The 12,664-nt window shown below is 42.7% G+C and overlaps 1 protein-coding gene and 1 pseudogene across 1 annotated transcript in view; one reads left to right on the top strand and one right to left on the bottom strand.

Moving 5' to 3' along the window:
• Positions 1-12,664, bottom strand: part of ATP11C (ATPase phospholipid transporting 11C) — a 168,490-nt gene that overhangs the window by 137,640 nt on the left and 18,186 nt on the right. The gene's annotated exons all lie outside the window — the stretch shown is intronic.
• LOC132513392 (26S proteasome non-ATPase regulatory subunit 4-like) lies at positions 4,636-5,894 on the top strand (annotated as a pseudogene).

Raw genomic sequence — 12,664 nt, 5'->3', positions numbered from 1 at the left:
ACATGCCGATCTGCTGAGCTGGCAGCCAGAGGTTCCCAAATTATCTCCAGCTCAGGACAGGCTGGGGCCCTAAGCCTCGTTCAGGGCTGACCCGCCCCAGCTCTGTCCACTGGAGAGCAGTGAAGACATGGAAGTCAGCAGGCCCTCACAGCCCTCCCAACATCAGACAGCATGAGGCAAGGCCCTGAGCAGAGAAGATCGGCAATGAAAGAGAAAGAGTGAACCTGTCACATGGGAAGGACCAAGGAAGAGGAATATGGAATTCAGTGTATAAAGATCTCTGTTCACCCACCTCCACTTTCTCTACCTACCATCACTTCCCTAATCCAGAATACATATCTTAAAAAGCTCTATGCCTCATAGCTATTACCCAGAAATCTTTTTCCTAATGTACTGTATCATATCATACCATGAAATTGGGTGGACAGCCCATATTGCTACTCTTATTTCCCATTCTGAACCACAAACTTACATAGTCTTGAGGGGTATAAGCAGTGCTCTGACCTATCCACTCTTAACTATATGGATGAAAATCTGAGGACCACCGAGGGAAGTCACATAATAAAACTACCCCCGGGCTTCCCTGATGGCGCAGTGGTTAAGAATCTGCCTGCCAATGCAAGGGACATGGGTTCGAGCCCTGGCCCGGTTAGATCCCACATGCCGTGGAGCAACTAAGCCCGTGCACCACAACTACTGAGCCTGCACTCAAGAGCCCGCGAACCACAACTACTGAGCCCGTGTGCCACAACTACTGAAGCCTGTGTGCCTAGAGCCCATGCTCCAAAACAAGAGAAGCCACCACAATGAGAAGCCCCCGCACCGCAACGAAGAGTAGCCCATGTTCACCGCAGCTAGAGAAAGCCCGCGTGCAGCAACGGAGACCCAACGCAGCCAAAAATAAAAACAAATAAATAAATAAATTTATTAAGAAAAAAAAAACCTACCCTCAAAACTACACAAGTAGTGGCAGAGCCTATGATAACACCCAGATGTCTCTACTCCTTTCATGTTTGCAGTGTCATCAAATCTGGTAGAGATGTCTGTTATTAGGAAGAAAAATTGAGTTAAATGCATTCATTCCTAATTTTTAACCCTTTCCACTGAGCTCACACACAGCCCAACAGAAAACCTCTTTCCATCTGCACAGACGTTCCTTGATACATGACAGAATGAAAATCCACTAGAGGCTACACAATTTAGATTATCCAACTCCAAAGCAAGAGAAAGCCTCAAGCAACACCATCTGATTATGCGACTTTGCTGCTGTGGAGAATTAATCAAATTCATCCTAGAGGCTCATCTGCTGCATGACACACTCATTCTTTGATAGCAAAACTCTTCTTTTCCTAGTACTTGCTTTTTTTAAATTTATTTATTTTAATTTATTTATTTTTGGCTCGCTGGGTCTTTGTTGCTGTGCGTGGGCTTTCTCTAGTTGCAGCGAGTGGGGGCTACTCTTCGTTGCAGTGCGCGGGCTTCTCATTGCGGTGGCTTCTCTTGTTGCAGAGCACGGGCTCTAGGAATGTGGGCTTCAGTAGTTGTGGCACGTGGGCTCAGTAGTAGTGGCTCGCGGGCTCTGGAGCGCAGGCTCAGTAGTTGTGGCACACGGGCTTAGCTGCTCTGTGGCATGTGGGATCTTCCCGGACCAGGGCTCGAACCCGTGTCCCCTGCATTGGCAGGCAGATTATTAACACTGCACCACCAGGGAAGCCTTTCCTAGTGCTTTCTGATCTTCATCTGTTACTGTGACTAGCATTTGAAAGAATGTAGATAAGCAGGAGGTTGCCTGATCCCTAATATCTATATAATCCTTTGTACTTATACAAAAGCTGGGAAGATAGAAAGGGTCTCATTTCCACTATTACTTCTGAATAAAAGAGTGAAAAGAGAAGGTAAGAAAGTCTAATAACTGATAAATCATGAATAATTGAGATGCCATAACACTTGAAGAATGTGATTTAAATTATTTAACAATATTCACCAGTGGTCAAACAGAATTTTGTTGAAAAACTCAGTATATTCAGAAAAGCTAAACAAATATACACTGTACACCAACAACTTGACCTTGACCAACTTTTGTTACCTACAAAGTATTGGCTATTCCTTAAATATGGTTTATTTCTCCAATTAGTAAGAGTGGGCCTTGGGGGGAATAAAACCCTAAAATTTACCTAAAACCATGTTTTCTTTAACTCAAAGTAACATCTGTTGAATAAATAAATGAAATGAACCATATTCCTCTCCAGAATCATAGAGGTAGAAAAATCAGTAAAAATCTGTTTTAAAAAAGACTAACTTCACAGTGAAGAAAGCTGACAAATGCTACCCCAGCCAAGTGATCAAGTTAACATCATCAGTAGAAAGTCACGTTGATACTATGCATGGTGGATAAGATGTGATGAGGACAGCCCTTCACTTCTCCAGTCTTCCTCCTAAAAAGCCATAATCCACATCTTATCTTGAGAAAAACATCAAACAAATCCTAACTGAGGGATCTGCTACAAAATCCCTAACCGGTACTCCTCAAAACTGTCAACGTCATCAAAACCAAGGAAAGTTTGAGAAACTGTCACATCCAAGAGGAGCCTAAGGAGACAGGATGACTAATTATGGTATGGTATTCTCGATGGGATCCTGGAACAGAAAAAAGGACATTAGGGACAAACTGAAGAAATGTGAATGAAGTATGGACTTCAGTTAGGAATAACATAACAATATTGGTTCATTAATTGTGACAAATGTACCATTACTAATATAAGCTAATAATAAGGGAAACTGTGTAGGGGCATATGTGAACTCCTTGTACCATCTCTGCAAAGTTCCTATAAATCTGAAATTATCCTAAAATGAAAAGTTTACTAAAAAAGTTTAAGACAAATTCTAAAAATAAGTACTGAATTCTTCCAGGTGCTGAACAGATACAAATATATGAGATATTAGACAGTAATATTAACAAATTAAGAGTATAAACCTAAATATTCTTTGACTGTTTTTTGGGGGGTGGGGCACATCTCTCAAATTGAGGGAGTCCTCTTAGACCTTATTAGCCAGAACTTGGATTAATAAATGTACACAGCTAAGGGAATTCCCTGGTGGTACAGTGGTTAAGGATCTGCCTGTCAATGCAGGGGACACGGGTCTGAGCCCTGGTCCGGGAAGATCCCACATGCTGTGGAGCAACTAAGCCCGTGCGCCACAACTACTAAGCATGTGCTCTAGAGCCTGCGAGCCACAGCTGCTGAGCCCGCATGCCACAACTACTGAGCCCGTGCGCCTAGAGCCCGTGCTCCACAACAAGAGAAGCCACAGCAATGAGAAGCCCACGCACCTCAACGAAGAGCAGCCCCAGCTCGCTGCAACTAGAGAAAGCCCGTGCGCAGCAACAAAGACCTAACATAGCCAAGAATAAATAAATAAATAAATGTGCGCAGCTAAAAAATCCCCCAATTTTTCTATTTACCTTATGATAGATGTATTATCTTAAGTTATTTATATATCCAATTATAATGAGGCATGTTGCTTGCTATTTTCCCTACTGAGGAGTCAACCTAGAATCCAAAACTACTAATAATATACTAAAGGTTAACTTCACCAAAAAGTTTGTTTACTTTCTGTGTGCCTTTCAATCTTTCTGAGAAGTGCTTTAAGTGTATTTTAGGAGCCAAGAATATGAATTAGGGATGCGGTGAGGAAGAGTAAGTGGGGCTGCTGGAGACAGTGTTCCCGTGGAGCTGACCCTGGTCATCAGTCTCTGAGCAAGTACTGTCACTTGTTTTAATTCCTTCTCCCTCATCCTTTGCTCCCTTTAAATCTGGTGATTTCTAGGAATGAACCTTCTTTATGACATATGCTGTATATTATTTGGTTTGAAGAAGCCTTGAGTTTGTGAAGTAAAGCGATGTTCTTTTTCAAAGCTCTCAGTTCTTAAAATATCAGAACTTGCAAAAAGCACATACAGGGTTGTTATTATCCCTTCAGATCAATAGCTCAGTCACTGCTATGAGCTATTAAAAAAGGAGTTAGGAAGACAAGCAAATCTTTTGGGCTGCATCTATTCTGGCAAAAGCAGCACAGTAGAGAGGCACCAACATATTAAAAACCATTTTAGCAAGTGAGTTCTTGCCAAGCAAAAGAAAATCCTGGGCCACTCTATCTACCCAAATGTTTTCATAGAGGTTTTAGCTAGCAGGCAATTAAATTCTAGGAGCAGCTACAGGCAAACAGAGGCTTGGAGGCTAAGGAATGAGAGTATATGTGGGCAACAGCTAGACACAGGAGCATTTGCAAAACCACGTTAGGTTCCCCTCAGTTCCCCAGCACAAATATTCGCTTTAATTTCAAATCCCTTCATCAGCTGAAATATACTTCACAATTTTTTTTTTTTTTTTTGCAGTACGCGGGCCTCTCATTGTTGTGGCCTCTCCCGTTGCGGAGCACAGGCTCCGGACGCGCAGGCTCAGCAGCCATGGCTCACAGGCCCAGCCGCTCCACGGCACGTGGGATCTTCCCGGACCAGGGCACGAACCCGTGTCCCCTGCATCGGCAGGCCGACTCCCAACCACTGTGCCACCAGGAAAGCCCCTATACTTCATAATTTAAATAAGCATTTGAGGTCGGAGAGGGTGGAAGGCGGCAAGATGGTGTTGGAAAGCACTATGGTTTGCGTGCACAACAGTGAGTATATGCGGAATGGGGACTTCTTACCCACCCGGCTACACGCCCAACAAGACGCTGTCAACATAGTCTGTCACTCCAAGATCCTCAGCAACCCTGAGAACAATGTGGGCCTCATCACACTGGCCAATGACTGTGAAGTGCGGACCACACTCACCCCTGACACCGGCCACATCCTGTCTAAGCTCCACACTGTCCAACCGAAGGGCAAGATCACCTTCTGCACTGGCATCTGCGTGGCCCATCTGGCCCTGAAGCACCAACAGGTCAAGAATCACAAGATACGAATCATTGCCTTTGTGGGAAGCCCCATGGAGGACAATGAGAAGAATCTGGTGAAACTGGCTAAACGCCTCAAGAAGGAGAAAGTAAATGCTGACATTATCAATTTGGGAGAAGAGGAGGTGAGCACAGAAAAGCTGACCGCCTTTGTAAACACACTGAATGGCAAAGATGGAAGCGGTTCTCATCCGGTGACAGTGCGTCCTGGGCCCAGCTTGGCCGATGCCCTCATCAGTTCTCCGATTCTGGCTGGGGAAGGCAGTGCCATGCTGGGTCTTGGTGCCAGTGGCTGAATTTGGAGTGGATCCCAGTGCTGATCGTGAGCTGGCCCTGGCCCTGCGTGTTTCTATGGAAGAGCAGCGGCAGCCGCAGGAGGAGGAGGCGCGGTGGGCAGCTGCTGCCTCTGCCGCTGAGGTGGGAAGCGCTACGACTGGGACTGAAGACTCGGACGATGCCCTGCTGAAGATGACCATCAGCCAGCAGGAGTGTGGCCGCACGGGGCTCCCTGACCTAAGCAGTATGACTGAGGCAGAACAGAATGCTTACGCCATGCAGATGTGCCTCCACGGCGCAGAATTTGGCCAGGCAGAATCAGCTGACATTGATGCCAGTTCAGCCATGGACACACCTGAGCCCGCCAAGGAGGAGGATGATTATGACGCGATGCAGGACCCCAAGTTCCTTCAGAGTGTCCTGGAGAACCTCCCAGGTGTGGATCCCAACAATGAGGCCACTTGAAATGCCATGGGCTCCCTGGCCTCCCAGGCCACCAAGGATGGCAAGAAGGACAAGAGGGAGGAGGGCAAGAAGGACAAGAGGGAGGAGGACAAGAAGTGAGACTGGAGGGAAAAGGGAGCTGAGCCTGTGCAGGGGGCCGAGTACGGTGGGGTGGGATATAGGGTTAGATGTGTTGTCTATAACCACTGCAACCTAAATAAAGCTTGGCAACGTTTTTTTCTTAAAAATAAATAAGCATTTGAAACATGTCAACTGCATATGCCTGTCTCCTGATTAAAGTAAAAATTAAAAAAGGAGACACCAAAAAATAATGGAGAAGGCCCCACTCAGCGAGAAAGATGTTATCTGGAATCTCATATTTAAAAAACAAACTCTTGGGATCTCCCTGGCGGTCCAGTGGTTAAGACTCTGCACTCCCAATGCAGGGGGCATGGGTTCGATCCTTGGTCAGGGAACTAAGATCCCACATGCCGCATGGTAGCAAAAAAAACAAAAAAACAAAACCCCCACAACTCTTGGGCTACACTTAGTAACTTGTTTCCAAAGAGTACAGTATGGAAAAGAGGAAAAACAGCAGCTTTAAAGTGGAGGAATCAGGTAAACACTACTTTAGGCAGGTGATCAAGGTCAATGCCAACCACGATGTCATGTTAATAATTTGTACTCTTTACACCTGAAACACAACATTGTAAATCGACTATAATTCAATAAAAAAAAATTTTTTTAAATGTACTCTTGATATGGTGTAATGAAAATGGCATTTCACCTCGCCAGTCTTCCTCTCAAAACTCAATAAGCACCAGTCTAATCATAAGAAAAATGGACAAATCCCAATTGAGGGACATTCTACAAAATATGCGACTAGTATTCCTCAAAACTGTCAATGTCATCTAAACCAAAGAAAGTCTGAGAAACTGTCACAGCCAAGAGGAATCTAATGAGATATAACTAAATATGATGTGGTATCTTGCCTAGGATCCTATAACAGGAAAATGACATTAATGGAAAACTGAGGAAATCTGAATAATTAAGTATGGATTTTAGTTAATAATAATGTATCAATATTGGTTCATCAATTGTGACAAATGTACATTACTGCATAAGATGTTAATAATATAGGAAACTGCACGTGGGATGTGAAAACTCTGTACCATGTATGCAACTTTTCTGTAAATCTAAAACTATTCTAAAATTTAAAGTTTTTAAAAACATTGAAAAAAATCTTTTGTTGGTTACCTCCCTTCTCCATTCAAATCCTGTGCTTCTAACCAAATATTACAAAGAGAATCAATGAGCCTTGGGCATCTGTTACATGAGAAAGAAACCTGCAATTAACTTCCTATGGATCACTTAATAGCCACCAGGTGGGAATGGTTTGTCAACACTGTCCTTGAGTCAAACATGGAGCAAATTTAAAGTCAACGGCAAAATCGGGGATGAGTGACCTTTAACAATGCAGTCAATCCATCAGCAAAAGTTTGATGATGTAGCACAGCCCTGAAATCTAAACACAGCCAAGAATATGCACATCTAAACCCTGCTAATGCTTCAAAATGCATTAGATATAAATCTAGAAACTATGACAACCTGAGCTTTAGCAAAAATCATTTCGACCCTGTATAATAAACATTAAAAAACTAATGGGACTTCCCTGGCGGTCCAGTGGTTAAGACTCCTCGCTTCCACCGCAGGGGGCATGGGTTTGATCCCTGGTCGGGGAACTAAAATCCCACATGCCACGCAGTGCGGCCAAAAAAAAAAATTAAAAGCAAAGCACTCCAACACTAGAATCATGGGTATTATCAGTTTTACAAGCATTTCCTGGAATCGGATGGCACTACATAAAAGTTAGATTCAGAGGGGTAAAGGTTGAAAAATACTGTGGAATTTCTAAAGTCCAGGTTTGGGTTGATTGATCAAGCAGACCTTGTTTACATTTCAGTTGATATCTGAAGACAATTGATAAAATAGGGGGTGGGGGAGGGTGGCAGCTGAAAAGTAGTTTATTACCACCCACTGTTGATTAGAAACAATGTACCTAATTGCAAAAGTAGGATTAAGTTGCACTTCGTATCTTACTTAGTCAGAGTCAACCTTCAGTCAGTATTTTTATAGAACCCTGGTTCTCAAATATTATTCTGCATCAGCGTCACCTGGAGGGTGTGTTACACCAGATTGTCAGGTCCCACCCACAGTTTCTGATACAGTAGGTCTGAATCAAAAGCCTGGGCATTGCATTTCTAACAGCTCCCAGGTGATGCTGATACTTGTCTTTTATAAACATTCCAACAACTTTAAAAAACCTATGATCAAATGTAAGCACCTCAATAAAACCTAAAACCAAATTTAAATAATTTGGGAATTTTCTGCCCTTTTTCTTTAGCAACAAGTACTTCTTAAGAATTTATTCCAGTACTCGGCACTATACCAGACACTGGCCCTGGCCACAGAGCACTAAGTAAAAGCACACATACCCTTTTAAATTTTGTTCTAGGGGGAAGGCAGCTAATAACTAGCTCCAAGATTCATTATTAATTACAGTTGCAGAAAGAAGTAAGAGAAGTACAAGGTGCTATGAGACCCCATTGAGATTGGGTGGTCTGACTGCCGCGGGGGTCGGAAGGTTTCCTTAAGGATGCTTGAGTTCAGTACTGAAGGAATAGAAATGGGGCCCTTGGGGGAGGATTCCACACAGTGGGAGCAGTGTGCGGGAGGAGGGCGAGCCCTGAGGGAAGGCCAGCGTGACTGCAGTGTACAAGGCGAGGGGCAAAGGTCAGAGATGTTATTGCACAGGCAGGCAGAGCCTGGTGTGCACAATAAGGAGTCGAAATCTTACTCTGTGAAGGGAACCACTAGGGATTCTTAGCATTAAACTGACTTAAACTAATGCTATGTTTTAAAAAAATCAGTCTAGCTGCTTCGCAGAGATGGATTAAGCTTGGCAAGACTGGATCCCAAAAATATTCAGGAGGCATAATCTTTGGAATTTGGTGAGGGACTGGGTAAGCTGGAGGGAGAGGAGACAAGATTCAAGGGTAACTTCCAACACTATAAAATGCTATGAAGTGATTAGCAGTGCTTTTCCAGTCTGACTTGAGCTTTTCTCTGTGGTGTAGCATGACAGGCAAAAAATGTATTTTATCTGTGTCCAGAAAAGGACTGGACTCACAAAAATACTTAAAATAGTAGGATAACAGATCAAATGCTTCCCTTTTCCAAGAAGAGAAAATTCCTTTTGACAGCATTATATATTAAGCTCAAAGTTAACCTTACTGTCTCCCTTCAAGATTGTGGAAGCAAAGACTGACAAGGTTACTCATTCTGTAGTCTGTGAACTACAAGAGCATTTTATTTTTACCTTTCTCATGGCATTTATCACTTCCTGCCTTGTATTTTCGTTATGTATCTGTGTATCTTATCTCCTTTCCTAAACTGTAAGTTCTCTAATGAAAGATAATGATTACTAACATAGAAATAAACCCGAGACAATCTATCTACCCACATCTAGGGGTGTTGTAGGTGGGAAGGGCATTAGAGTAAAAACAGGCAGAAAATCCTTTTCTTTTGTCTCATTAACCAAACAGGTTGTCATTAAAAACAAAAAAAGTGATGCAGAAGTAGGAAAAGGTGCTTATTATGTATTTTACATTGACATATAACTTAAAGCAGCACTCGAATATAATTAAAGAAAATAATGAAGTGTTGGAAACTACTGCTTTCTCTAACTGGAAGGGCAACTAAGCAAGATTTTGGATGACCAAGCGTGGACATGAAAATACTTCCATTCTTTTTATGTCACCACATCCTTAAAACTGCACTGGCAATGGCTGACTGAAATTAACCAGAGTTCTACAGCAGACTCAAATCATCAATAATTCCTACACTTAGAAAAAAAATTACCCTGCCACCCCCCAAACCCTATAAAACAAGTATGTGCAACACTCTCTGAACTGAGTGTTGCAGAGGGATCTTAGTCCCTCCTTTCTTAGGGAGCTAAGTTTACCATCTATCAAAGAGCCAAGAAAAAATCTCTCAGACAGATGCCTCAGAGTCCAGGCCCTAGCATGGTAATTCACCAATTCATTGTTTAAGGCTTTCTTGTATTGCTTGCTCTAAATGAAACTGTAGTATAATGGTGCCTTTTCCACTAACCTGAACACTTTCAGATAAGGTCTAAGATTCAGGCATGTAAAAGCCTACCCTGGGTTATGGTAACCTCAGAACAACTCAGAATGGTATTTCTTGCTCACAGACTTCATTCAGAGCTTTACTGAAATGGCGCCCCGCCAATGAGGCCTTCCTTTATTGCTCTATTGGGAACTGCAACCGCTACCACCTGATACTTCCTATCTTCCTTCCCTGCTTTCTTTTCCCTTTACCACTCATCACTAGCATACAAGATATTACAATTATTTATCTTGTTTATTGTCTGTCTCCCTGTCTACTGGTTGTCCCCCCAAATCTGTTCTTCCTTTCTTCCTGAGTACCTGGCTTTCCAGCTAGAAACTGCATTTTTCTATCTCCCTTATGACTAGGGAGGACCACGTGACTAAGATTTCGCCAAAGGTATATGTGTAATAGTGATGTGTGAAACTTCCTGGTCATTTTCCTAAAGAAGCTTGCCCTGGACCCCTCTTTCCCTCTAGCTGGCTGGAACTTGAAAACCAAATGCTGAGGAAGGCAGAACTGCCCCGCTAGCCTGGGACCCTAGATGATCTTATGGAATAGAAGCTGCCTCCTTGCCCCGGGCTATTACAGGCCAGAAAGACAAAGATCTACCTTTTTCTGGCCATTGTATTTTGGAGCTCTCAGCTTATCCTTTACCCTAACAATACCCTCCCCCATTAAAATGTAAGGTCCATGGGGGCAGAGACATTAGTCTGTTTTGCTCACCAGTGCATCCCTAGCAAGTAGAAGTGCCTGACACAGGGCACGGTACCTAATATTTGTGAATTGATTAAATAGACAACTTCATTATTAACACTTCCACATCTTCAAACCACCTTCATGGCTTCAAGAAGTTCAGATTACAAGATCCAAATTGCTCCTAAGACAGCGCCCCAGAAGTTCCTATACTCCATTCATTGCCATCTTCCCCCTCCTCCACTGAGTGTGCCCTTCAGCCCCACTAGCCTCCTTTTCAGTTTCCCAACGTGCCTGGCTCTTACCCAACTCAGCGCCTTTGAACAAGCTGGTTCCAGTATCTACTCCCAAACCCCTCTGCAGAAGTCGCCCCTCCTTCCTTCAGTTATCTGCTTATATACCATCTCCTCTGACAGAGCTGGCTGGCTACCCTATCAAAAACAGACCTTATTTCTGCTATCTCTGTTTCTAATTCATTTCATTCAAAACTTATGAAAGTGAGTAATTATAGTATTTGTTGCCTTATTTTCTTTTTAAAATTTTATTTATTTATTTTTTGGGCTGCTTTGGGTCTTCATTGCGGTGCGTGGGCTTTCTCTAGTTGCAGCGAGCGGAGGCTTCATGGGCTCTAGGCGCGTGGGCTTCAGTAGTTGTGGCTCGTGGGCTCTAGAGCGCAGGCTCAGTAGTTGTGGCGCACGGGCTTAGTTTCTCTGCAGCATGTAGGATCATCCCAGACCAGGGATCGAACCCACGTCCCCTGCATTGGCAGGTGGATTCTTAACCACTGTGCCACCAGGGAAGTCCCTGTTGCCTTATTTTTAAACTGTAAATTAGATTATAAGTTCCATAAGGACACGAACCACTTCTGTTTTTATTTACTACACTATCCTCTTTGCTTAGCATAGTGCCTGGCCAGTCATAAGAGGTCAAAAGGTGCTGAGTGTTTATTTTTAAATATTTTGAAGTAGACATGAGTTAAAGCATACGTAGCTCTCCCATAAATGTAGTCTTCAAATGTTCTTGACTACCAGCCTGACAATAATGTAAGCTTCTACTTATGGGGATATAAACCAATGCATATTTCAGCAAGCTTTTAATTGCTTTCCTAGAAGGATTACCATTCCTCCTTTCCACTACGAGTTTTTAGTTGCTTACAACCTGGTGGAATTTGAATGACTCCTATTGGTATGATGGACCAAGGGCAACTTTTACAAGGATGTCTCAAATGCAGGTTCATATGGGCATATACAATTCAAAATAAATGATGATTATGTTTTGGGGCATGCCAACTGGCCTCCCAGGACCTCAAACCCAAAGATCAAAGATTCTTTCATCTCTAAGGTCAAGGTTTCAGTTCATCAATTTGCTTCTGGATTATGTAACCTGAGGTGGCCCTCTAGAACTGTGTGGGCACCAGCCAAACTGGGTACTCCAGAACACTCTGGAGGTATTCAGTAATTCAGACTTTTAAAAATGCTGTTTATAAAAAATGCTGTTTCCTTCGGTATCTTACCTGTGGTGATGGATATACGAACATACACATGGGATAAAACTGCATAGAAATAAATACACACACACACATACACAAATGAGTACAAGTATACCTGGAGAAATCTGAATAAGATCAGTGGATGTTATCAATGTCAGTACCCTGGTTGTGACGTTACACTACAATTTTGCAAGATGTTACCATAAACTGGGTAAAGGGTACACAGGATCTCTATTATTTCTTACAACTGCATTATCTCAATAAATTTCAATTAAAAAGTGCTGCTTCAACAGAGAAACTAGGATGTTGCAGGATTCAACTGGTTATTTTCTGAAGAAAACAGGAAGGAAGAGGCTGGGGAAATGAGAGAAAGAGAAGTAAAGTAGGAGAGAGTATAAAACCTCACAGTAGGAGAGATTACTAAAAGAACACTGCAATCTCTGAAAATATACACACATATCCTGTCTTCTTCAGGTCACAGCATCAAAGAATAAAAGGTTGTTACAGAACACCCAGTTCAACTGCATTTTAAAGTTCTGGAAAATGAGGCTCAAAAAATAATTTGCCAAATTTTAAAACTTTTAGAAAAAATAATGAGACTACTTTTCCAACTTT

Source organism: Lagenorhynchus albirostris, chromosome X (genome assembly GCF_949774975.1).
Source record: "Lagenorhynchus albirostris chromosome X, mLagAlb1.1, whole genome shotgun sequence".
NCBI classification, from domain to species: Eukaryota; Metazoa; Chordata; class Mammalia; order Artiodactyla; family Delphinidae; genus Lagenorhynchus; species Lagenorhynchus albirostris.
This window is presented reverse-complemented; position numbering and strand designations above follow the sequence as displayed.